The following is a 24,921-nucleotide window of genomic DNA, read 5'->3' on the forward strand; positions in this document are numbered from 1 at the left end:
TGAAAACTAGACACCCGGGGGATTCCAAGGAGGTATGGCTTGCATGGATCCCCCAACGTTTCCTTACCCAGAATGCCCTGCAAACCTCAAATTTAGCTGAAAAAAATCACCTTTTTCACACATTTTTGTGTGGGAAAGTTGTGGCATCACCGGGCTGACACAAATTTCCTACCACCCAGCGTTCCCCCGGGTCTCCTGATAAAAACGGTGCCTCACTCGTGTGGGAGGCCTAAGGACCCGCCATGGGCAAGGGCCCAAAACATAGTGAGGTGCACTGCGTTTAGGACCCTTGCCTGTTGAGGCGCACTACGTTTTGGACCCTTGCCTGTCGCGGGTACTTGGGCCTCCCACACGAGTGAGGCACCATTTTTATCAGGAGACCCGGGGGAAAGCTGGGTGATAGGAAATTTGTGTCAGCCCGGTGATGCCACAACTTTCCCACACAAAAATGTTTGAAAAAGGTGAATTTTTCAGCTAAATTTGAGGTTTGCAGGGCATTCTGGGTAAGGAAACGTTGGGGGATCCACGCAAGCCATAGCTCCCTGGAATCCCCCAGGTGTCTAGTTTTCAGAAATGTGTAGGTTTGGTAGGTTCCCCTAGGTGGCCGCCGAGCACCGGGCCAAAAACCCAGGTGAACCCCCTTGCAAAACCAGGTCGTTTTGAGGTAGGCAATTTTCATGTCGCCTCAATACGTTTTGGGCCCTTGCCTGTCGCGGGTACTTGGGCCTCCCACAGGAGTAAGGCACCATTTTTATCGGGAGACCCGGGGGGAATGCTGGGTAGTAGGAAATTTGTGTCAGCTCGGTGATGCCACAACTTTCCCACACAAAAATGTGTGAAAAAGGTGATTTTTTCAGCTAAATTTGAGGTTTGCAGGGCATTCTGGGTAAGGAAACGTTGGGGGATCCACGCAAGCCATACCTCCCTGGAATCCCCCGGGTGTCTAGTTTTCATAAATGTGTAGGTTTGGTAGGTTCCCCTAGGTGGCCACCGAGCACCGGGCCAAAAACCAAGGTGACCCCCCTTGCAAAACCAGGTCGTTTTGAGGTAGGCAATTTTCATGTCGCCTCAATACGTTTTGGGCCCTTGCCTGTCGCGGGTACTTGGGTCTCCCACACGAGTGAGGCACTATTTTTATCGGGAGACCCGGGGGAACACTGGGTGGTAGGAAATTTGTGTCAGCCCGGTGATGCCACAACTTTCCCACACAAAAATGAGTGAAAAAGGTGATTTTTTCAGCTAAATTTGAGGTTTGCAGGGCATTCTGGGTAAGGAAACGTTGGGGGATCCACGCAAGCCATACCTCCCTGGAATCCCCCTGGTGTCTAGTTTTCAGAAATGTGTGGGTTTGGTAGGTTTCCCTAGGTGGCCGCCGAGCACCAGGCCAAACACCCTGGTTACCCCCCTTGCAAAACCAGGTCGTTTTGAGGTAGGCAATTTTCATGTCGCCTCAATACGTTTTGGGCCCTTGCCTGTCGCGGGTACTTGGGCCTCCCACACGAGTGAAGCACCGGTTTTATCGGGAGACCCGGGGGAACGCTGGGTGGTAGGAAATTTGTGTCAGCCCGGTGATGCCACAACTTTCCCACACAAAAATGTGTGAAAAAGGTGATTTTTTCAGCTAAATTTGAGGTTTGCAGGGCATTCTGGGTAAGGAAACGTTGGGAGATCCATGCAAGCCATACCTCCCTGGAATCCCCCGGGTGTCTAGTTTTCAGAAATGTGTGGGTTTGGTAGGTTCCCCCTAGGTGGCCGCCGAGCACCAGGCCAAAAACCCAGGTGACCCCACTTGCAAAACCAGGTCGTTTTGAGGTAGGCAATTTTCATGTCGCCTCAATACGTTTTGGGCCCTTGCCTGTCGCGGGTACTTGGGCCTCCCACACAAGTGAGGCACCGTTTTTATCGGGAGACCCGGGGGAACGCTGGGTGGTAGGAAATTTGTGTCAGCCCGGTGATGCCACAACTTTCCCACACACAAATGTGTGAAAAAGGTGATTTTTTCAGCTAAATTTGAGGTTTGCAGGGCATTCTGGGTAAGCAAACGTTGGGGGATCCACGCAAGCCATACCTCCCTGGAATCCCCCGGGTGTCTAGTTTTCAGAAATGTGTAGGTTTGGTAGGTTCCCCTAGGTGGCCACCGAGCACCGGGCCAAAAACCAAGGTGACCCCCCTTGCAAAACCAGGTTGTTTTGAGGTAGGCAATTTTCATGTCGCCTCAATACGTTTTGGGCCCTTGCCTGTCGCGGGTACTTGGGTCTCCCACACGAGTGAGGCACTATTTTTATCCGGAGACCCGGGGGAACACTGGGTGGTAGGAAATTTGTGTCAGCCCGGTGATGCCACAACTTTCCCACACAAAAATGAGTGAAAAAGGTGATTTTTTCAGCTAAATTTGAGGTTTGCAGGGCATTCTGGGTAAGGAAACGTTGGGGGATCCACGCAAGCCATACCTCCCTGGAATCCCCCGGGTGTCTAGTTTTCAGAAATGTGTGGGTTTGGTAGGTTTCCCTAGGTGGCCGCCGAGCACCAGGCCAAAAACCCTGGTTACCCCCCTTGCAAAACCAGGTCGTTTTGAGGTAGGCAATTTTCATGTCGCCTCAATACGTTTTGGGCCCTTGCCTGTCGCGGGTACTTGGGCCTCCCACACGAGTGAGGCACCGTTATTTTTTTCGGGAGACCCGGGGGAACGCTGGGTGGTAGGAAATTTGTGTCAGCCCGGTGATGCCACAACTTTCCCACACAAAAATGTGTGAAAAAGGTGATTTTTTCAGCTAAATTTGAGGTTTGCAGGGCATTCTGGGTAAGGAAACGTTGGGGGATCCACACAAGCCATACCTCCCTGGAATCCCCCGGTGTCTAGTTTTCAGAAATGTGTAGGTTTGGTAGGTTCCCCTAGGTGGCCGCCGAGCACCGGGCCAAAAACCCAGGTGACCCCCCTTGCAAAACCAGGTCGTTTTGAGGTAGGCAATTTTCATGTCGCCTCAATACGTTTTGGGCCCTTGTCTGTCGCGGGTACTTGGGCCTCCCACACGAGTGAGGCACCGGTTTTATCGGGAGACCCGGGGGAACGCTGGGTGGTAGGAAATTTGTGTCAGCCCGGTGATGCCACAACTTTCCCACACAAAAATGTGTGAAAAAGGTGATTTTTTCAGCTAAATTTGAGGTTTGCAGGGCATTCTGGGTAAGGAAACGTTGGGGGATCCATGCAAGCCATACCTCCCTGGAATCCCCCGGGTGTAGTTTTCAGAAATGTGTGGGTTTGGTAGGTTCCCCTAGGTGGCCGCCGAGCACCGGGCCAAAAACCCAGGTGACCCCCCTTGCAAAACCATGTCGTTTTGAGGTAGGCAATTTTCATGTCGCCTCAATACGTTTTGGGCCCTTGCCTGTCGCGGGTACTTGGGCCTCCCACACGAGTGAAGCACCGGTTTTATCGGGAGACCCGGGGGAACGCTGGGTGGTAGGAAATTTGTGTCAGCCCGGTGATGCCACAACTTTCCCACACAAAAATGTGTGAAAAAGGTGATTTTTTCAGCTAAATTTGAGGTTTGCAGGGCATTCTGGGTAAGGAAACGTTGGGGGATCCACGCAAACCATACCTCCCTGGAATCCTCCGGGTGTCTAGTTTTCATAAATGTGTGGGTTTGGTAGGTTCCCCTAGGTGGCCGCCGAGCACCGGGCCAAAAATCCAGGTGATTCCCCTTGGAAAACCAGGTTGTTTTGAGGTAGGCAATTTTCATATCGCCTCACTACATTTTGGGCACTTGCCTGTCCCGGGTACTTGGGCCTCCCACACGAGTGAGGCACCGTTTTTATCGGGAGACCCGGGGGAACGCTGGGTGGTAGGAAATTTGTGTCAGCCCGGTGATGCCACAACTTTCCCACACAAAAATGTGTGAAAAATGTGTTTTTTTCAGCTAAATTTGAGGTTTGCAGGGCATTCTGGGTAAGGAAACGTTGGGGGATCCACGCAAGCCATACCTCCCTGGAATCCCACGGGTGTCTAGTTTTCAGAAATGTGTGGGTTTGGTAGGTTCCCCTAGTCGGCCGCCGAGCACCAGGCCAAAAACCCAGGTGACCCCCCTTGCAAAACCAGGACGTTTTGAGGTAGGCAATTTTCATGTCGCCTCAATACGTTTTGGGCCCTTTTCTGTCACGGGTACTTGGGCCTCCCACACGAGTGAAGCACCGGTTTTATCGGGAGACCCGGGGGAACGCTGGGTGGTAGGAAATTTGTGTCAGCCCGGTGATGCCACAACTTTCCCACACAAAAATGGGTGAAAAAGGTGATTTTTTCAGCTAAATTTGAGGTTTGCAGGGCATTCTGGGTAAGGAAACGTTGGGGGATCCATGCAAGCCATACCTCCCTGGAATCCCACGGGTGTCTAGTTTTCAGAAATGTGTGGGTTTGGTAGGTTCCCCTAGGTGGCCGCCGAGCACCAGGCCAAAAACCCAGGTGACCCCCCTTGCAAAACCAGGTCGTTTTGAGGTAGGCAATTTTCATGTCTCCTCAATACGTTTTGGGCCCTTGCCTGTCGCGGGTACTTGGGCCTCCCACACGAGTGAGGCACCGGTTTTATCGGGAGACACGGGGGAACGCTGGGTGGTAGGAAATTTGTGTCAGCCCGGTGATGCCACAACTTTCCCACACAAAAATGTGTGAAAAAGGTGATTTTTTCAGCTAAATTTGAGGTTTGCAAGGCATTCTGGGTAAGGAAACGTTGGGGGATCCATGCAAGCCATACCTCCCTGGAATCCCCCGGGTGTCTAGTTTTCAGAAATGTGTGGGTTTGGTAGGTCCCCCTAGGTGGCCGCCGAGCACCGGGCCAAAAACCCAGGTGACCCTCCTTGCAAAACCAGGTCATTTTGAGGTAGGCAATTTTCATGTCGCCTCAATACGTTTTGGGCCCTTGCCTGTCGCGGGTACTTGGGCCTCCCACACGAGTGAGGCACCGTTTTTATCGGGAGACCCGGGGGAATGCTGGGTGGTAGGAAATTTGTGTCAGCCCGGTGATGCCACAACTTTCCCACACAAAAATGTGTGAAAAAGGTGATTTTTTCAGCTAAATTTGAGGTTTGCAGGGCATTCTGGGTAAGGAAACGTTGGGGGATCCACGCAAGCCATACCTCCCTGCAATCCCCCGGGTGTCTAGTTTTCAGAAATGTGTGGGTTTGGTAGGTTCCCCTAGGTGGCCACCGAGCACCGGGCCAAAAACCCAGGTGACCCCCCTTGCAAAACCAGGTCGTTTTGAGGTAGGCAATTTTTATGTCGCCTCAATACGTTTTGGGCCCTTGCCTGTCGCGGGTACTTGGGCCTCCCACACGAGTGAGGCACCGTTTTTATCAGGAGACCCGGGGGAACGCTGGGTGGTAGGAAATTCGTGTCAGCCCGGTGATGCCACAACTTTCCCACACAAAAATGTGTGAAAAAGGGGATTTTTTCAGCTAAATTTGAGGTTTGCAGGGCATTCTGGGTAAGGAAACTTTGGGGGATCCACGCAAGCCATACCTCCCTGCAATCCCCCGGGTGTCTAGTTTTCAGAAATGTGTGGGTTTGGTAGGTTCCCCTAGGTGGCCACCGAGCACCGGGCCAAAAACCCAGGTGACCCCCCTTGCAAAACCAGGTCGTTTTGAGGTAGGCAATTTTCATGTCGCCTCAATACGTTTTGGGCCCTTGCCTGTCGTGGGTACTTGGGCCTCCCACACGAGTGAGGCACCGTTTTTATCGGGGGACCCGGGGGAACGCTGGGTGGTAGGAAATTTGTGTCAGCCCGGTGATGCCACAACTTTCACACACAAAAATGTGTGAAAAAGGTGATTTTTTTCAGCTAAATTTGAGGTTTGCAGGGCATTCTGGGTAAGGAAACGTTGGAGGATCCACGCAAACCATACCTCCCTGGAATCCCCCGGGTGTCTAGTTTTCATAAATGTGTGGGTTTGGTAGGTTCCCCTAGGTGGCCGCCGAGCACCGGGCCAAAAACCCAGGTGATTCCCCTTGGAAAACCAGGTCGTTTTGAGGTATTCAATTTTCATGTCGCCTCACTACATTGTGGGCACTTGCCTGTCCCGGGTACTTGGGCCTCCCACACGAGTGAGGCACTGTTTTTATCGGGAGACCCGGGGGAACGCTGGGTGGTAGGAAATTTGTGTCAGCCCGGTGATGCCACAACTTTCCCACACAAAAATGTGTGAAAAATGTGTTTTTTTCAGCTAAATTTGAGGTTTGCAGGGCATTCTGGGTAAGGAAACGTTGGGGGATCCACGCAAGCCATACCTCCCTGGAATCCCACGGGTGTCTAGTTTTCAGAAATGTGTGGGTTTGGTAGGTTCCCCTAGGTGGCCGCCGAGCACCAGGCCAAAAACCCAGGTGACCCCCCTTGCAAAACCAGGTCGTTTTGAGGTAGGCAATTTTCATGTCGCCTCAATACGTTTTGGGCCCTTGCCTGTCGCGGGTATTTGGGCCTCCCACACGAGTGAGGCACCGGTTTTATCGGGAGACCCGGGGGAACGCTGGGTGGTAGGAAATTTGTGTCAGCCCGGTGATGCCACAACTTTCCCACACAAAAATGTGTGAAAAAGGTGATTTTTTCAGCTAAATTTGAGGTTTGCAGGGCATTCTGGGTAAGGAAACGTTGGGGGATCCACGCAAGCCATACCTCCCTGGAATCCCCCGGGTGTCTAGTTTTCAGAAATGTGTGGGTTTGGTAGGTTCCCCTAGGTGGCCGCCGAGCACCGGGCCAAAAACCCAGGTGACCCTCCTTGCAAAACCAGGTCGTTTTGAGGTAGGCAATTTTCATGTCGCCTCAATACGTTTTGGGCCCTTGCCTGTCGCGGGTACTTGGGCCTCCCACACGAGTGAGGCACCGTTTTTATCGGGAGACCCGGGGCAATGCTGGGTGGTAGGAAATTTGTGTCAGCCCGGTGATGCCACAACTTTCCCACACAAAAATGTGTGAAAAAGGTGATTTTTTCAGCTAAATTTGAGGTTTGCAGGGCATTCTGGGTAAGGAAACGTTGGGGGATCCACGCAAGCCATACCTCCCTGCAATCCCCCGGGTGTCTAGTTTTCAGAAATGTGTGGGTTTGGTAGGTTCCCCTAGGTGGCCACCGAGCACCGGGCCAAAAACCCAGGTGACCCCCCTTGCAAAACCAGGTCGTTTTGAGGTAGGCAATTTTCATGTCGCCTCAATACGTTTTGGGCCCTTGCCTGTCGTGGGTACATGGGCCTCCCACACGAGTGAGGCGCCGTTTTTATCGGGGGACCCGGGGGAACGCTGGGTGGTAGGAAATTTGTGTCAGCCCGGTGATGCCACAACTTTCCCACACAAAAATGTGTGAAAAAGGTGATTTTTTTCAGCTAAATTTGAGGTTTGCAGGGCATTCTGGGTAAGGTAACGTTGGGGGATCCACGCAAACCATACCTCCCTGGAATCCCCCGGGTGTCTAGTTTTCATAAATGTGTGGGTTTGGTAGGTTCCCCTAGGTGGCCGCCGAGCACCGGGCCAAAAACCCAGGTGATTCCCCTTGGAAAACCAGGTCGTTTTGAGGTAGGCAATTTTCATGTCGCCTCACTACATTGTGGGCACTTGCCTGTCCCGGGTACTTGGGCCTCCCACACGAGTGAGGCACCGTTTTTATCGGGAGACCCGGGGGAACGCTGGGTGGTAGGAAATTTGTGTCAGCCCGGTGATGCCACAACTTTCCCACACAAAAATGTGTGAAAAATGTGTTTTTTTCAGCTAAATTTGAGGTTTGCAGGGCATTCTGGGTAAGGAAACGTTGGGGGATCCACGCAAGCCATACCTCCCTGGAATCCCCCGGGTGTCTAGTTTTCAGAAATGTGTGGGTTTGGTAGGTTTCCCTAGGTGCCGGCAGAGCTAGGGTTCAAAAACTACAGCTAGGCACTTTGCCAAAAAAGGTTCATTTTTCACTGCGAAATTGAGGTGTGTCCACGATGCGTTTTGCGCCGTTTCCTGTCGCGGGCACTAGGCCGACCCACACAAGTGAGGTACCCTTTTTATCGGAAGACTTTGGGGAACACGGGGTGGGTGGAAATTTGTGGATTCACACAGATTCCAGAACTTACCACCACAGAAATGTGGGGAAAGTGTGTTTTTTTGGCAATGTTTTAGGTTTGCAAGGGATTCTGGGTAGCAGAACCTGGTGAGAGGCAGTCAAGTCACCCCATCCTGGATTCCCCTGGGTGTCTAGTTTTCAAAATGGTATAGGTTTGCTAGGTTTCCCTAGGTGCCGGCAGAGCTATGGTTCAAAAACTACAGCTAGGCACTTTGCCAAAAAAGGGTCATTTTTCACAGCGAAATTGAGGTGTGTCCACGTTGCGTTTTGCGCCGTTTCCTGTCGCGGGCACTAGGCCGACCCACACAAGTGAGTTACCATTTTGCTCGGAAGACTTTGGGGAACGCGGGGTGGGTGGAAATTTGTGGATCCACGCAGATTCAAGAACTTTCCACCAGAGAAATGTGGGGAAAATGCGTTTTTTTGGAGATTTTTTAGGTTTGCAAGGGATTCTGGGTAACAGAACCTGGTGGGAGGCAGTCAAGTCACCCCATCCTGGATTCCCCTGGGTGTCTAGTTTTAAAACATTTATAGGTTTGCTAGGTTTCCCTAGGTGCCGCAAGAGCTATGGTTAAAAAACTACAGCTAGGCACTTTGCCAAAAAAGGGTCATTTTTCGCTACGTAATTGAGGTGTGTCCACCTTATGTTTTGCGCCGTTTCCTGACGCGGGCACAAGGCTGACCCACACAAGTGAGGTACCATTTTTCTCTGAAGACGTTGGGGAACGCGGGGTGGGTGGAAATTTGTGGATCCACGCAGATTCCAGAACTTTCCACCAGAGAAATGTGGGGAAAAGGTGGTTTTTTTGGCAATTTTGTAGGTTTGCAAGGGATTCTGGGTAACAGAACCTGGTTTGAGGCAGTCAAGTCACCCCATCCTGGATTCCCCTGGGTGTCTAGTTTTAAAAAATGTATAGGTTTGCTAGGTTTCCCTAGGTACCGGCAGAGCTAGGGTTAAAAAACTACAGCTAGGCACTTTGCTAAAAAAGGGTAATTTTGCATTGTGAAAATGTGGTGTGTTCACGTTGGGTTTTGAGCCATTTCCTGTCGTGGGCACTATGCCTACCCCTACAAGTGAGGTACCATTTTTATCGGGAGACTTAGGGTAATTCAGATTTGTAAAGGGACTGTTATAACCTATTGACTTTCGATGCATTTCTGCCTTCCAAATGAAAGACATTGTGTAAAAAAGAAGTCATTCTAAAAAATGACTGATAATTCTCATGCTAGTATGAGTATCCCAATTTCGGAAATGTGCAAATATCTACTGTTTCTAAACTCTATATTTTGTTCCCATTTCAGAAAAACATAGGTGTCTTTCATACCGATTTTTCCATGTACACATTTTTACAGAATAATTACTATATACCCGGTACATAATAAAAAACCATTGCAAGTTGCTGCTCAGTTTTTGGCTCTGGGTTCATCGGGTTCTTGGTGAACCTACAAGTCCTATATATCCCCACAACCAGTAATGTCCAGTGGATGTAACGGTATATTGCTTTCAAAGAGCTGTCAAAATTAGAAGAAGTTACAGGTGAAAACGTTGACAGTTTCAACAAATTTTCAATTTATCCTATATTTAACTGTTAGTTTCTATAAAGACACCTTGATGGATCTACACAAATTACCCCTTGCTGAATTCAGAATTTTGTCTACTTCTCTAAAAGGTATAGCTTTCCAGGATCCATTATTGCTTTTGTACCCATTTCTACCATTAACTGGAAGGAGGTTGAAAGCACAAAAAATAGCAAAAATAGGCTATGTCCCAGAAAAATGCCAAAACTGTGTAAAACGTTTTGGGTTTCTGACAGAAGTCTGGTATCCCCTAAAAGCTGGGGAAATGGTGATTTCAGCCCCACAAACCCTTTTTTGATAACATTTGCAGGGAAAAACCCAGATGCTTTCATTTGCAGCCCGTTTTTCCCATTTTCCCCCCCAAAAACTAAATTTTGCTGTATTTTGGCTCATTTCTGTGACCCCTCCAGGGGAATCCACAAACCCTGAGTACCTTCAGAATCCCCATGATGTTGGAAGAAAAGGACGCAAATTTGGCGTGGATACCTTATGTGGTCAAAAAGTTACAGGGGCCTCAGCGCGCACTTCCCCCAAATAGCCAAAAAAGGGCGTGGCACAGGAGGGGGAAAAGGCCTGGCAGCGAAGGGGTTAATGAGCTTTTTAGGGATGGCAGAGTATTACAGTAAATTTGTTCAGGATTTTGCCTCTTTGTGTGTTAATATGAGAGCTTTATTGCGCAAAGGCTGTGAGTTTGTTTGGGATGAGTCTTGCGAACAAGAGTTTTGTCTCCTTAAGGGAAAGTTGAATTCCGCCCCTAAGTTAAGCAGCTTTGGCCCAGAGAAGAAATCTATTCTTATAACCGATGCCAGTCTTAAAGGTCTGGGTGCGGTTCTTCTTCAAAGAGGCGATGGCAAAGATGATGTTATTCTATTCTTGTCTAGAATTTTGAGGGATGCTAAACTGAGGTACTCCGTGGTGGAAAGAGAAGCCCTAGCGATTTACTGGTCTGTGAAGAAACTTAAAAATCTGTTGTGGGGAAGTGTCTTTGAGGTCAGGACTGATCACAAGCCATTGTGTGAGATTTTTTTTTAAAAAGGGCATTGATGCCGTCTCAAGTAGAATCACTAAATGGGTGGTGGGTCTACAAGATTACAATGTTGACATCAAGTATCTACCTGGTGTGGAAAACAAATTGGCTGATGCCTTATCTCGTCTTGTTCTTGAAGATGATATAGAAGTTGAAAATGTCAAAGCTTGACCACAACAGAATGGTTTGCAGAACTCTACAGAGCAAAAGCATTTACTACAGGAAACAAAGTGTCAGGATTAACCCCTTGCAGTTCAAAGGCCCATCTACAGAAACCTCTTGCACCCATTTCTATATTCAAACCAGAATTGCAGAATCCAAACATGAAATGGGCTTTTGGGAAACAAACACAAGGTCTGCAGCTTCAACGCACCAGACAAGCATTAACCAACGAGGTGAAAGGCAACCTTGTCATCTCATCTGCAAAACATAATTATTTCCCAATGTGCATCACCACCTAACTTAACACAGTACTCCATTCCTTAACTATATTGATTATTCAATTGCTGTGTTAACCCATATTGACTCATTTTATGAACCTTAGAAGGATGACAGGTTTAGCCAGTCATGCCAGCGTTTCAACCTGAGACATGGATACATATTTGCTTTTAACATTGGAGAGGCTATGCACTAAGTTCCCTTATGAATTTGAATCTGTGATTCATGATCATATTCATAATCTCCGAAGTGGTTGCTCAACCCAGTCACCTGAGTTTGATTTGAACTTGAGACCTTCGGACAATATAGTTGTCATCCGCAGGCCCCAAACTGCTAAGTTATCGTCGTAATAGCATCCAAAACAGTGACTTACTTACCACACTAGGACTCAAGCCTGTGATTTATGGTTCATGCACATTTTTTAAATGGGCAGCCGACCCACTGAGCCCTGTCACAAATAAGACAAAGTCCAGCGCAAATCCAAAGGAATGCCTTTAACGCAATAATAATGCTTACACCTGTTACTTGCAGTGTTTGACAGGAACATGTAGGAACACTGCACTAGAAACATCTCAGTTAACCAGTTACTACAGAGGATAAATACAGAAACACATTGTAAGGGGATACTGCGTGCCTGATCTAGTTTGCAGCTAGGTTTTGCGGAAGACGGTGTAAGCTGGCCCTGCCTTATTGCAGTGTTTCCTTCACGTAAAATATAAAGACACAAAGAGGGTCCAGCTGAATCCCTGTAAGATACATGGAAGCCAAGAATTAAACCAAGGTGAATTCACGGCTCTATCATAGATATCGCCAATTGCCACCAGAGGCCAACACTCTGCAGCAGAGGGCGCTCTCTGGCCCCACCTACCGCCCATGCCAGCTCTGAAAAGGACGGAAAAGGGCAAATCAGATAAGCAAGAAAGACGACAAGTCACAAAACCCTTTAATTGCTTACTAAGTCGATGCTCTGGAAAGGAGACTGCCTGGAGACTTACAGAAGTCCCTTTGACTTGAGCCCGTTGCGGCTTCCGTTCCTGGAGCCCAACATGCATCACAGGGGGGAGTCTGAGAGAACAGCAATGGAAGATGATGTAAAGAGTAACGGTCTTGCGCATAATAATAACTAGACCGCGTGCGGTTGCATGCATTTGGAACAGTATAAGGCCTGGGTGACCCAAGTGCGGTATACTCCGCTCTGCTGGCAGAGTAGGCAAAATTTTTGCCGAACTCCGTACTCGAAGGCAGTGTGCGGAGTTTCAGAACTCCATGAACTCCGCCTGCGGAGCGGAGTTTACCACCCAGGGTTAATTAGGATCTGAAAAAGGCTTAATTGAGAAAACTAGCCGCTTCCTACATGTAGATTTGTCTAAAGGTGATTATAAGTTGAATGCTTATGCTAAGCTGCTATATGAGTACGTTGACACTATGGAAGTGTGAGATTGTTATGTGTGTATGCAATTGCTTGCTTTGGTTGAAGAGGGGATTCACTATGATCACCTACCCTTGAACTATGGCATTAGTTGTAGTTTACTTCTTAGCCTGTTTTATGTATAGGGTCATTATGAGTGCTGCTTCTCAAATTATGATGTGGTACTCTCAGAAATACCTGTATATAAATATTTGAACAAATATGATTACTATAAGCAAATAGAGAGAATGGAAAAGAATTTCGCACCCACAGTAACATTAGATACTGCCTATGCACATAGAAATAATCTAAAATGCATATTAATAGATATAGAGAAGAAATTTAGAGATAAAGTAGAAGATAGATGTAGGGATTAGTTGTTAAGTTCAACAATAAGGCCACCAATCTTGAATGGACCAAGGAGGTGTTAACTCACAAGGCTAAAGGAATGTCTGGTCCTATAGCTTTAGATTGGGACCAACGAGGCAAGCTTTGCATACGTCAATTTCAGAGTCGTTATGACACTATATTTGCGGGACAGAGCGTGTATGATCATATCTTTCTTGTCAATGGTCCTTGGAAGACGTTTCTGCAAGAGTCAGTTTGAATGGTGCCAGGAGCGTATTTTGTGTATGGAGAGAATGCATATGTTCAGCTCCAGAGCAATTGGTATGGAACTTGTTATGTGGCAGTTGTGTTTCCAAAGATATGCCATTGTGAGGATCTGGAAGGTCTGGAAGGAAAATCGAACCACAGGGAAAAACGTGGACTGAGTGCTGGTGAGGTTGCGGGAGATATATTTAGAGTGATGATACCTACTTTAGGAGTGGTGTTGAATGACATTAAGATCAGGAAGTTGTCTACTATTGTGGATAATTTGTCAGTTAACACAGCTCAGTCATTGTTACTTATGGATAGTGTCAGAAGGCGACCTCAGAGGAGCCCGGAGGGGGCCCTGGCTATCCTGAGACCAACCCTCGAGGTATCGTAGCCGGGCACTGGCAGGAGATTCCTCAGGGGAGGAATCTCGTATCTAGGATCGTACACTCGGCACCACACGACAAAGAGACACCACACCGGGAGTTCTTAAGAGCAAATCTTTATCAGATCGGAGTTGTAGGATCTTTATGATCAGCAAGGCAAATATATACAAGTGGAGCGCGGGCTCACAGAGTCTTGGAGGGGGGGTAGGAGGCAGCGGGACAGTCTTTGGGGATATGGATCAAATGCAGGAGCGTACCCGGCGCACAGCTCACAATCCTCGAGCAGGGGGATACGCTTGTCGTCGTCGGGGTCCGGCAGGACCAAGAGAGTCTGTGGGAGCCGCGAGTCAATCAGCAGGGCTCAAGCACAAGTTCGGGGGTCTTACGATCTTCAGGGAGCCGCGAGTCACTCAGCAGGGCTCAAGCACAAGTTCGGAGGTCTTACGATCTTCAGGGAGCCGCGAGTCACTCAGCAGTGCTCAAGCACAAGTTCAGAGGTCTTACGATCTTCAGGGAGCCGCGAGTCACTCAGCAGGGCTCAAGCACAAGTTCGGAGGTCTTACGATCTTCAGGGAGCCGCGAGTCACTCAGCAGTGCTCAAGCACAAGTTCAGAGGTCTTACGATCTTCAGGGAGCCGCGAGTCACTCAGCAGGGCTCAAGCACAAGTTCGGAGGTCTTACGATCTTCAGGGAGCCGCGAGTCACTCAGCAGGGCTCAGGTGGTTCCAAAGGCGAATCTGCCGGACAGGTCCCAGAGCACCCCTTGTTATAGGACGACTCCTCTTTGATGTCCGGAGTCTGTGCAGGCAGGGGTCTTGTCACCTGGGGGTCGCTTGTCGGGGTTTCCTGCCATTGTCTTTTGATCCTTTCAGGGCCGGGTCGGGAGGAGTCCCAGACACCCAGCAGGCGTGGAGCCAGCCCTCGGGGAGGTCGGAGGGCCGATCGAAACCCACCTTCCCAGGGGAGCTCAGAGGTGCGATGGAAACTGCTCCTCCCTCTCTTATCCCAATGGGAGCGCCTCTAGGCCAGGGTCGCGCTGGGGCCGGGCGGCCATCATGGTGCATGGAGTGGGCATGCGGGCCCGGTGTGGCCGAAGGGAGGAAGGCCACGGACGGGGAAGCCCGGGTCGGGTGTGTGTGTGTTCTGGTGGGAAGGATTGGCTAGGCCGTGGGCTCGGGGGCTGCGTGAGGTGCAGGGGTCAGGTTATGTGGTGCGGGGACAGGGATGGCTATGTTACGAGGGCCGGGTCTAACACGCGTCCCCCCCAGCTGAAAGCCGGAGAGAACTACCCATCCTCTTGGGGGTTCTCTTCGCTGAGGCGGAAGAACCGGGAGAGGCCATCGGCGTTGGCGTGGTCAGTACCAGGGCGATGTTCCACGGTGAAATCCATCCCCTGGAGGGAGATTGACCACCGCAGTAGTTTGGGGTTTTCTCCTCGCATCTGCATGAGCCATCGCAAGGGGCGATGGTCGGTTTGGACCTTGAAATGATTGCCGAACAGATAGGGGCGTAATTTCTTGAGGGCCCAGACTACGGCGAACGCCTCGCGCTCGATGGTGCTCCATCTCCGTTCTCTGGGCAACAGCCTTCGGCTGAGGAAGGCTACGGGCTGGTCTAGGCCTTGGTCATTCACCTGGGACAGGACGGCCCCAATTCCATGCTCGGAGGCGTCCGTTTGGACCACAAACTCCTTGGAGTAGTCGGGGGCCTGGAGGACGGGGGCAGTGCACATGGCCGCTTTCAGGGCATCGAACGCCTCTTGGCAGGCAGGGGTCCACTGCACTTTCTTGGGCTGTTTCTTGGACGTGAGCCCCGTGAGGGGACCGACGAGGCTGCCGTACCCCCGGATGAATCTCCGGTAGTAGCCCTTGAGGCCCAGAAAGGCGCGGACCTCCGTTTGGGTAGTGGGGGGTTCCCAGGCTAGGATGGTGTCGATTTTGGGCTGTAGAGGGGCGACCTGGCCGCTTCCGACCTGGTGCCCCAGGTAGGTTACCGAACCTTGCCCAATCTGGCACTTGCTGGCTTTCACGGTGAGGCCTGCCTGGCGCAGGGCGGTTAGCACCCTCCGGAGGTGCTGGAGGTGCTCACTCCATTCGGAACTAAAAACTGCGATATCGTCTAGATAGGCAGCGCTGAATTTTTCCTGCCTGGCCAGGACTCTATTTACCAGTCGCTGGAAGGTGGCCGGGGCATTTTTCATCCCGAAGGGCATCACGCGATAGTGCCCATCCGGGGTGGAGAAGGCGGACCGCTCCTTGGCTCCTTCTGTGAGCGCAATTTGCCAGTAGCCGCAGGTGAGATCGAAGGTGCTGAGGAACCGAGCAGCCCCGAGTCGGTCAATGAGCTCGTCGGCTCGGGGAATGGGGTGGGCATCGGCTCGGGTGACTTCATTGAGTCCCCGGTAGTCCACGCAGAAGCGGAGTTCTGGGGCGACACCAGGGGCAGCTGCTTTCGGGACCAGAACCACGGGGCTGGCCCAGGGACTGTCTGAGGGTTCGATCACTCCTAAGGTCAACATCTTCGAGACCTCGGCTTGAATGCAGGACCGGACCCGATCAGGGACTCGGTAGGCTCGGTGTTTCACCGGCAGGCTGTCTCCAGTGTCCACGTCATGGACACACCAGTCGGTGACTTTGGGGACCAGGGAGAAGAGGTCAGAAAACTGCCCTAGGAGCTGGCGGCAATCCTCACGTTGCTGGGAAGTGAGGGATGGGGAGAGGTTCACTCCCTCTACGGAGCCGTCCTTCTCTTTGGTGCACAGGAGATCGGGGAGGGGGTCCGACTCCTCCTCGGACCCGTCATCAGTGGCCAGCAGGAGGCTCAGCTCCGTCCGCACAAAGTGGGGCTTGAGGCGGTTCACGTGGAGGACCCGGAGGGGGTCCCGTGGGGACTGGACGTCCACCAAGTACGTGACCTGGCTCTTCCGCTCAACCACTTTGAAGGGCCCGGTCCATTTATCCTGGAGGGCGCAGGGTTTCACGGGGGCCATGACCCATACATGCTGGCCCGGCTGAAATTCGACCAGAGTGGCATTCTGGTCCTACCAGCGCTTCATCTCTTCCTGGCTCGCCTCCAGGTTGGCCTCGGCCATCTCTCGGAACTTCCTAGTCTGGTTTCGGAGAGTCAGGACGTATCGGAACACATCTCGGGGGTGGCCTCGGGGCGCAGCCTCCCACCCTTCCTTGACCAGGCTGAGGGGCCCCCGGACGGGGTGCCCGTAGAGTAACTCAAAGGGGCTGAACCCCAAGGATTTCTGGAGAACTTCTCGGTAGGCGAACAGGAGGCAGGGGAGCAGGACGTCCCACTTACGCCGGAGGGGCTCTTCCAGACCCGCGATCATCCCCTTCAGAGTCTGGTTAAACCGCTCTACCAGGCCGTTCCCTTGGGGGTGGTACGGGGTGGTGAATTTATAGGACACTCCGCATTGTTGCCACAAGGACGTCATGTATCTGGAGATGAAGTTCGTACCGCGATCGCTCACGACCTCGCAGGGAAAACCCATACGGGAGAAGATTCCCATCAACGCCCGGCCCACCACGGGGGCTGTGACGGTGCACAGGGGTATGGCTTCAGGGTATCGGGTGGCATGATCCACCAGGACGAGGATAAAGGGATGACCTTGGGAGGTTGGGGGGTCTAGAGGCCCCACGATGTCGATCCCGACCCGCTCAAAAGGGGTACTGCTGACAGGGAAGGGTTGGAGGGGAGCCTTGCGCTTTCCTCCGCTCTTCCCACTGGCCTGGCACGTGGGACAGGACTTGCAGTGGGCTTCTACATCTGCTTTCATTCTGGGCCAGTAGAAGTGAGTCACGAGGCGACTGTAGGTTTTGTCCTGGCCCAAGTGGCCTGCGAGGGGAACGTCGTGGGCCAAGCCCAGGAGGAGGTCTCGGAAGCGTAGGGGTACCACCAGCACTCGGGCGGATCCCAGCTCCACCGACTTCTGCTCGCTGTACAAAAGGTCATTCTCCCAATACACCCGGTGCGTTCCAGTTTGGTCGCCCGCGGCCTGGGCCTCTGCCTGTTGCCGGGGCCCGACCAGGGAAGGACAGGTAGCCTGCTCTCGGCAGAACTCCTCTCGGGAGGGGCCCCCCTCGTGGCGCCACTGGGCCAATTCGGGCAGATCGCCTAACTCGGTGACCTGTGCGGAGTCGGAATGTGGGGGTTCGTCACTGGCGACCGACCCTTCTTGTGGGGGGATGTGGTGACCCTCGGCGAGGACCATCCTATCTTCAGTGGTCGGGGCGTCGTCAACTTCCCCCAGGGGGGTCAGTCGGGTCGCCATGGATCGGGTGGTGGCGCACACCCACTCAGGGAGACCCATCATCCCTAGGTGGGTCTTGCGCTCGACTTGTTTCCAGGGGGAACTTTCCAGGTCGTTCCCCAGGAGACAGTCGACTGGCTGGGAGGTTCTCACTGCGACTTTCAGTTTACCGACCACCCCTCCCCATTCAAAAGGCACCAGGGCTACTTTACACAGACTTTCCGTGTTGTCAGCGGAAATGACCGGGCAAAAGACGTTGGGGAGGACCTGGTCTTCGTTGACCAAATGACTGAGGACACCGGTGATGCTGGCCCCGGTGTCACGGAGGGCTTCTACTTGGTGGCCATTGATTGTTACGAGCTGCCCATATTTCTTCGTGTTGGAGGGCAGGAGGCCTCCAGGGACCATTTCTCTATCTCCTAAGGATACTAGGGCCATGGCTGCGGGTTCCCACTCTACGGTCTCCTCAACCTCCTCCCCCAGTGCTACATTGGCTATCTGTCTAGCGGGGGTGCTGCCTGGGTGGTGTGTGGGGCCATGGGGCATTCAGGGTCGTTGGCGTAATGCCCGGGCTTCTGACAACGGAAACAAGTGATGGTCACCCGGTGCCCCCGTCTCAGGGGGGGCCGGATACAGCTGGTGGGGGTGCCGGGAAAGGCGGAGGTTGGGTCTTCGGGGGACGGAACTGGGACTCTCTCTGCCCTCCCTGGTTCCCCCCCCCTCTCTGGCGGGGTGGTCCCTGACTGGCTCGGGGGTACTCTCCTACAGGGCCCCGGGAGACCCGGGTGTTGGTCCAGCGATCCGCCTCGACAGCCAGCTTTCTCGGATCCGTGAGCTTGCTGTCGAGCAGATGCTGGCGCAGTTCCACAAAGCAGTTCGCAGCCAGGTGTTCGCTCCTGTCCCTTGGGCTGAGTGGTCGCTCCCCAGTGTCTTCCTGCATCAGTCGGTATCGTTGCTTGGCTGCCTATCTGCTCATTTGCCTCATTATTGCTGCCTGCTGTGTGCCTGGTTGCCGCGCTGAACATTTTGCATTTCTGTACTTTAAAAGCGCCGCTTTTTCAGCATTTGCGCATTTCCGCTGGGCTCCCCCCTCCGCCTCCATTTTGCCTGTGTTGTTGTTGTTGTGCTGATCTCTAGCCCGCCCCGCCTCCCAGCTGAGACGCCCTCCCACTGACCAGAACAGCGCTCCAACACCGGAAAGCGCCGTGACTCGCTCCTGTCCCTTGGGCTGAGTGGTCGCTCCCCAGTGTCTTCCTGCATCAGTCGGTATCGTTGCTTGGCTGCCTATCTGCTCATTTGCCTCATTATTGCTGCCTGCTGTGTGCCTGGTTGCCGCGCTGAACATTTTGCATTTCTGTACTTTAAAAGCGCCGCTTTTTCAGCATTTGCGCATTTCCGCTGGGCTCCCCCCTCCGCCTCCATTTTGCCTGTGTTGTTGTTGTTGTGCTGATCTCTAGCCCGCCCCGCCTCCCAGCTGAGACGCCCTCGCCCCTCCCCCTCCACTACCCATATATGACAACAGTTCCCGCGCGCAGCGTTCACGCGCAGCGCCCGCGCCCAACCCGCGCCGAAGGTGCGCCAAAGGTAAGCCCGTCTACGCCCGTCCGCGCCTGGACCGCGCCCAGCGCCAGACCCCCTGCCCCTCGCGCTGCCCAGCCCTCCCGCATTACCTACGATGCCGCCACCCTCCTAGCCCTTAATCCCGGTCGCGCCCCCAACTGCGTCCAAGCCGCTCCTGGACACACCCATGGACCTTTCTCTTGCTACTCCTGCAAATTCATCGGCACCGACAACATCTCCGCTACAACCACACCACAGATTCCCGACCCCAACCACCTACAATGCATCCTTCTCAACACCCGATCTGTCCACAGACACGCCATTGACCTATGGAATCTACTAGACACCACCTCCCCGGACGTCGCCTTCCTAACGGAAACATGGATGAACGCTTCCTCCACCCCAGACATCACCATTGCCATCCCTGAAGACTATAAGATCACTCGCAAAGACCGTACCAGCCACACAGGAGGAGGAATCGCTATCGTCCATAAGAAATCAATCCGCATCTCAACCAGCTCTGACGCCAACCTCGCCAACTCCGAACACCTTCACTTCCAGATCCACATCGACCCCAAGACCACACTCAGAGGCACCCTCCTCTACAGACCACCAGGACCCCGCGCAAAATTCAGTGAAGACATCACGGACTTCATCACTCCACACGCGATCCCCTCCAAAGAATACATCCTTCTGGGAGACCTCAACTTTCACCTTGAAAAGATCAACGACCGCAACACCACCACCCTCCTGGACAACCTCGCCAACCTCGGACTTAAACAACTGGTCACTTCCCCCACCCACATCGCAGGTCACACACTCGACCCCATCTTCTCCTCCAGCAATCATGTCTCCTTCAGCCACACTACGGATCTCCTCTGGACTGACCACAGCTGCGTTCACTTCACCTACAACAAGCCCAAACCCACCAACCACCTCCAACCGACTCTGCAAAGAAACTGGAACAAAATCACCACCGACCAGATCTCCTCATCGCTCCTTCTAAACACCCCAGCCCACTCCTCGGACCCAAACCTAGCCGCCGCCAACTTCACCCTATGGCTATCCAACACCGCCGACACCTTAGCACCACTGAAAAAACGTCAAAGCAAACCTGGCAACAAGAAGGCCTCATGGTTCAACGATGATCTTAAGAAGTCCAAGAAACTCTGCCGCACCCTTGAAAAAGCGTGGAAAAAAGACCCAACCACCAGCACCAAGGACGCCTTCAAAAACGCCACCCGCACTCACCACCAACTAATCCGAAAGGCCAAGAAAACAGCATTCAAGGATCGACTTGACAACAACGCCCACAACAGCAAGGAACTTTTCAACATCGTCAAGGAGTTTTCCAATCCCTCGGCCAACTCCAACGACATCACCCCCTCTCAAGCCCTCTGCGACTCCCTAGCCTCATTCTTCCATAACAAGATTGCAGACATCCACAATAGCTTCGACAACCAACCCGGAGCCCAACCCACCCAAACACATGCTGAACACTCTCCCCCCGCGAACACCCTTAACGACTGGAACCCAATCTCCACTGAGGACACCATCCGCCTAATGAACTCCATCCACTCAGGATCCCCCACAGACCGATGCCCTCACCACATCTTCAACAAAGCAGACTCCGTCATAGCACCGCACCTCCGAGACGTCGTCAACTGCTCCTTCAACTCCGCCACCTTTCCGGAAACCTGGAAACACGCTGAACTCACCGCCCTTCTGAAAAAACCCACAGCGGACCCCACCGAACTCAAAAATTACCGCCCCATCTCGCTCCTTCCATTCCCGGCCAAAGTAATCGAGAAAGCTGTCAACAACCAGCTCGCCGCTTTCCTCGAAGCCAACAAATCCCTCGACTCCTCACAATCTGGCTTCCGAGCAAAACACAGCACTGAGACCGCCCTCATCGCAGCAACAGACGACATTCGAACTCTACTGGACAATGGAGACACAGTCGCCCTCATCCTCCTCGACCTCTCTGCTGCATTCGACACAGTCTGCCACAGCACCCTTTTACAACGCCTCACCAACATCGGAATACATGGAAAAACACTTGAATGGATCACTTCGTTCCTCACCGGAAGAACCCAGAGAGTCCGCCTTCCACCATTCAAGTCCGAGGCCACCGAAGTCATCTGTGGCGTACCACAAGGATCCTCTCTCAGCCCCACCCTCTTCAACGTATACATGAGCCCCCTCGCGACCATCGCCCGCCAACACAACCTCAACATCATCTCTTACGCGGACGACACTCAACTGATCCTTTCTCTCACCAAGGACCCCAGCACCGCCAAAACTAACCTACACGAAGGAATGAAAGAAGTTGCTGAATGGATGAAACACAGCCGTCTGAAACTGAACTCAGATAAAACAGAAGTCCTCATCCTAGGTACATCCCCCTCTGCATGGGACGACTCTTGGTGGCCGGAAGCCCTTGGAAATGCACCCATCCCGACAGACCACGCACGGAACCTAGGCGTTATCCTGGATTCTTCACTTTCAATGAACAGACAAGTCAGCGCCGTATCCTCATCTTGCTTCAACATTCTTCGCATGCTCAAAAAAACATTTCGATGGATCCCCACCGAAACCAGGAAAACAGTCACCCATGCTCTAGTCACGAGCCGACTGGACTACGGAAACACCCTCTACGCAGGCACTACCGCTAAACTCCAAAAGAAACTCCAACGAATCCAAAACGCCTCAGCCAGAATCATATTAGACATCCCACGCAACGAACACATCTCTGGTCACCTGAAAGACCTCCACTGGCTACCCGTCAATAAGAGAATCACTTTCCGACTGCTAACCCACGCACACAAATCACTCTACGACATCGGACCAGAATGCCTCAACTCAAGACTGTCCTTCTACACCCCCTCCCGCCAACTACGTTCCTCCAGCCAAGCCCTCGCCACCGTACCTCGCATCAACAAGACCACCATGGGAGGCAGATCCTTCTCTTACCTGGCTGCTAAAACATGGAACTCACTCCCCACTCACCTTCGCCTTACCCAGAACCAACTAGCTTTCAGAAAGCAACTTAAAACGTGGATATTTGACAAGTAATCCTCCCCCCCCCTCCTTAGCGCCTTGAGACCCTCTGGGTATGTAGTGCGCTATATAAATTCTCTGACTTGACTTGACTTGACAACATGAGGTCGGTTAGTTCTTCTAGGGTGGTTACCTTGCTGCCCTTGATCCACCCATCGAATGCGCGGCTGAAGAAGTTTACATACTCCACCCAGGTGGTGCCCGGGATCTTCCTGCAGTCCCGGAACCGCTGGCGGTACATCTCCGGGGTGAGGCCGTACCTTGTGAGGAGGGCCTCTTTCATGTGGTCGTAGGAGGTCTGCATGGAGGTTGGTAGGTCGAGCAGGGTGTCTCTCCCTTCGCTCAGGAATCGTCCCCACAACCCGGCCCCTCAATCCTTCTGCGGGACCCGATGGGAGGTCATGGCGACCTCATAGGCCCTGAACCACTGTTGAATGTCATCGTTTTTGTAATATTCTTTGACCACGTCCTTGGGGATGTGGACCTTCTGCTCCGCCGGAAAGGCTGCCTCTCGGTTTCCCGGGGGCGCGCTTCTTCGCCTTTTGCTTTAAGCTCCATTTCCTTCAAGCTGCGTTCGTGCCCCAGTTGAAGTCGCATCTGTTCCACTGCTAGCTTTTTCTCGGCTAATTTCAACTCTCCCTCGATTTTGAGTTTGGCTAATTCGAGTGCGTGATGGCGACTTCTTTCTCTGTCTGTGAGTTCCTCCGGGGATAGGCCCCTGTCTGGTACGGATCTTCGCACCTGGTTGCTGCTGCGTTCTCCTTGGGAGGGTCCAGCTTCGTCGTGGAGCTCCACCGCTCCTTCTGGGCGGGGGGCTCCAGAATCCACCCAAGCTTTTAGTGCCTTCTGCATATCTTCTTTGGTGTTGAGACCAGTGGTAGCGATTTTGAGTTCTTTGCAGAATTGCTTCAATTCTCTGTGCGTGTACTCCTCCAGTTGTTCCGCCTGGAACACGGCACTGGTGTCGTTTTCTATGAGAACCACGGCGTTTCCTTCTGCCATCTTTGTCGGTAGTGCGTCAGCCGTTCACGGTACGATCTCTAGATTATGGGGCCGAATCCCGTCGCTTGCCACCAATGTTAGAAGGCGACCTCAGAGGAGCCCGGAGGGGGCCCTGGCTATCCTGAGACCAACCCTCGAGGTATCGTAGCCGGGCACTGGCGGGAGACTCCTCAGGGGAGGAATCTCGTATCTAGGATTGTACACTCGGCACCACACGACAAAGAGACACCACACCGGGAGTTCTTAAGAGCAAATCTTTATCAGATCGGAGTTGTAGGATCTTTATGATCAGCAAGGCAAATATATACAAGTGGAGCGCGGGCTCACAGAGTCTTGGAGGGGGGGTAGCAGGTAGCGGGACAGTCTTTGGGGATATGGATCAAATGCAGGAGCGTACCCGGCGCACAGCTCACAATCCTCGAGCTGGGGGATACGCTTGTCGTCGTCGGGGTCCGGCGGGACCAAGAGAGTCTGTGGGAGCCGCGAGTCACTCAGCAGGGCTCAAGCACAAGTTCAGGGGTCTTACGATCTTCAGGGAGCCGCGAGTCACTCAGCAGGGCTCAAGCACAAGTTCGGAGGTCTTACGATCTTCAGGGAGCCGCGAGTCACTCAGCAGGGCTCAAGCACAAGTTCGGAGGTCTTACGATCTTCAGGGAGCCGCGAGTCACTCAGCAGGGCTCAAGCACAAGTTTGGAGGTCTTACGATCTTCAGGGAGCCGCGAGTCACTCAGCAGGGCTCAGGTGGTTCCAAAGGCGAATCTGCCGGACAGTCCCAGAGCACCCCTTGTTATAGGACGACTCCTCTTTGATGTCCGGAGTCTGTGCAGGCAGGGGTCTTGTCACCTGGGGGTCGCTTGTCGGGGTTTCCAGCCATTGTCTTTTGATCCTTTCAGGGCCGAGTCGGGAGGAGTCCCAGACACCCAGCAGGCGTGGAGCCAGCCCTCGGGGAGGTCGGAGGGCCGATCGAAACCCACCTTCCCAGGGGAGCTCAGAGGTGCGATGGAAACTGCTCCTCCCTCTCTTATCCCAATGGGAGCGCGATGTCCTCCAGCCGGAGTGGCGCCTATAGGCCAGGGTCGCGCTGGGGCCGGGCGGCCATCATGGTGCATGGAGTGGGCACGCGGGCCCGGTGTGGCCGAAGGGAGGAAGGCCACGGACGGGGAAGCCCGGGTCGGGTGTGTGTGTGTTCTGGTTGGAAGGATCGGCTAGGCCGTGGGCTCAGGGGCTGCGTGAGGTGCAGGGGTCAGGTTATGTGGTGCGGGGACAGGGATGGCTATGTTACGAGGGCCGGGTCTAACAGATAGGGAGATGGTTTCGATAAGGGCGATGGTGATGCAAAACCGCCTTGCATTAGATGTGTTATTGGCAAAGGAAGGGGAGTCTGTTCAATGCTGAAGGTCCAACACTGTTGTACTTATATCCCTAATAGAAGTAAAGTTCTGAGGGCATATATAAACAACATTACTGATATACATCATGAGATACAAGATATGACAGCTGAGGGAGTTTGGGATAAGATTGGAAAAGGATT

The sequence above is a fragment of the Triturus cristatus genome, chromosome 4_1 (genome assembly GCF_964204655.1).
Source record: "Triturus cristatus chromosome 4_1, aTriCri1.1, whole genome shotgun sequence".
NCBI lineage: Eukaryota > Metazoa > Chordata > Amphibia > Caudata > Salamandridae > Triturus > Triturus cristatus.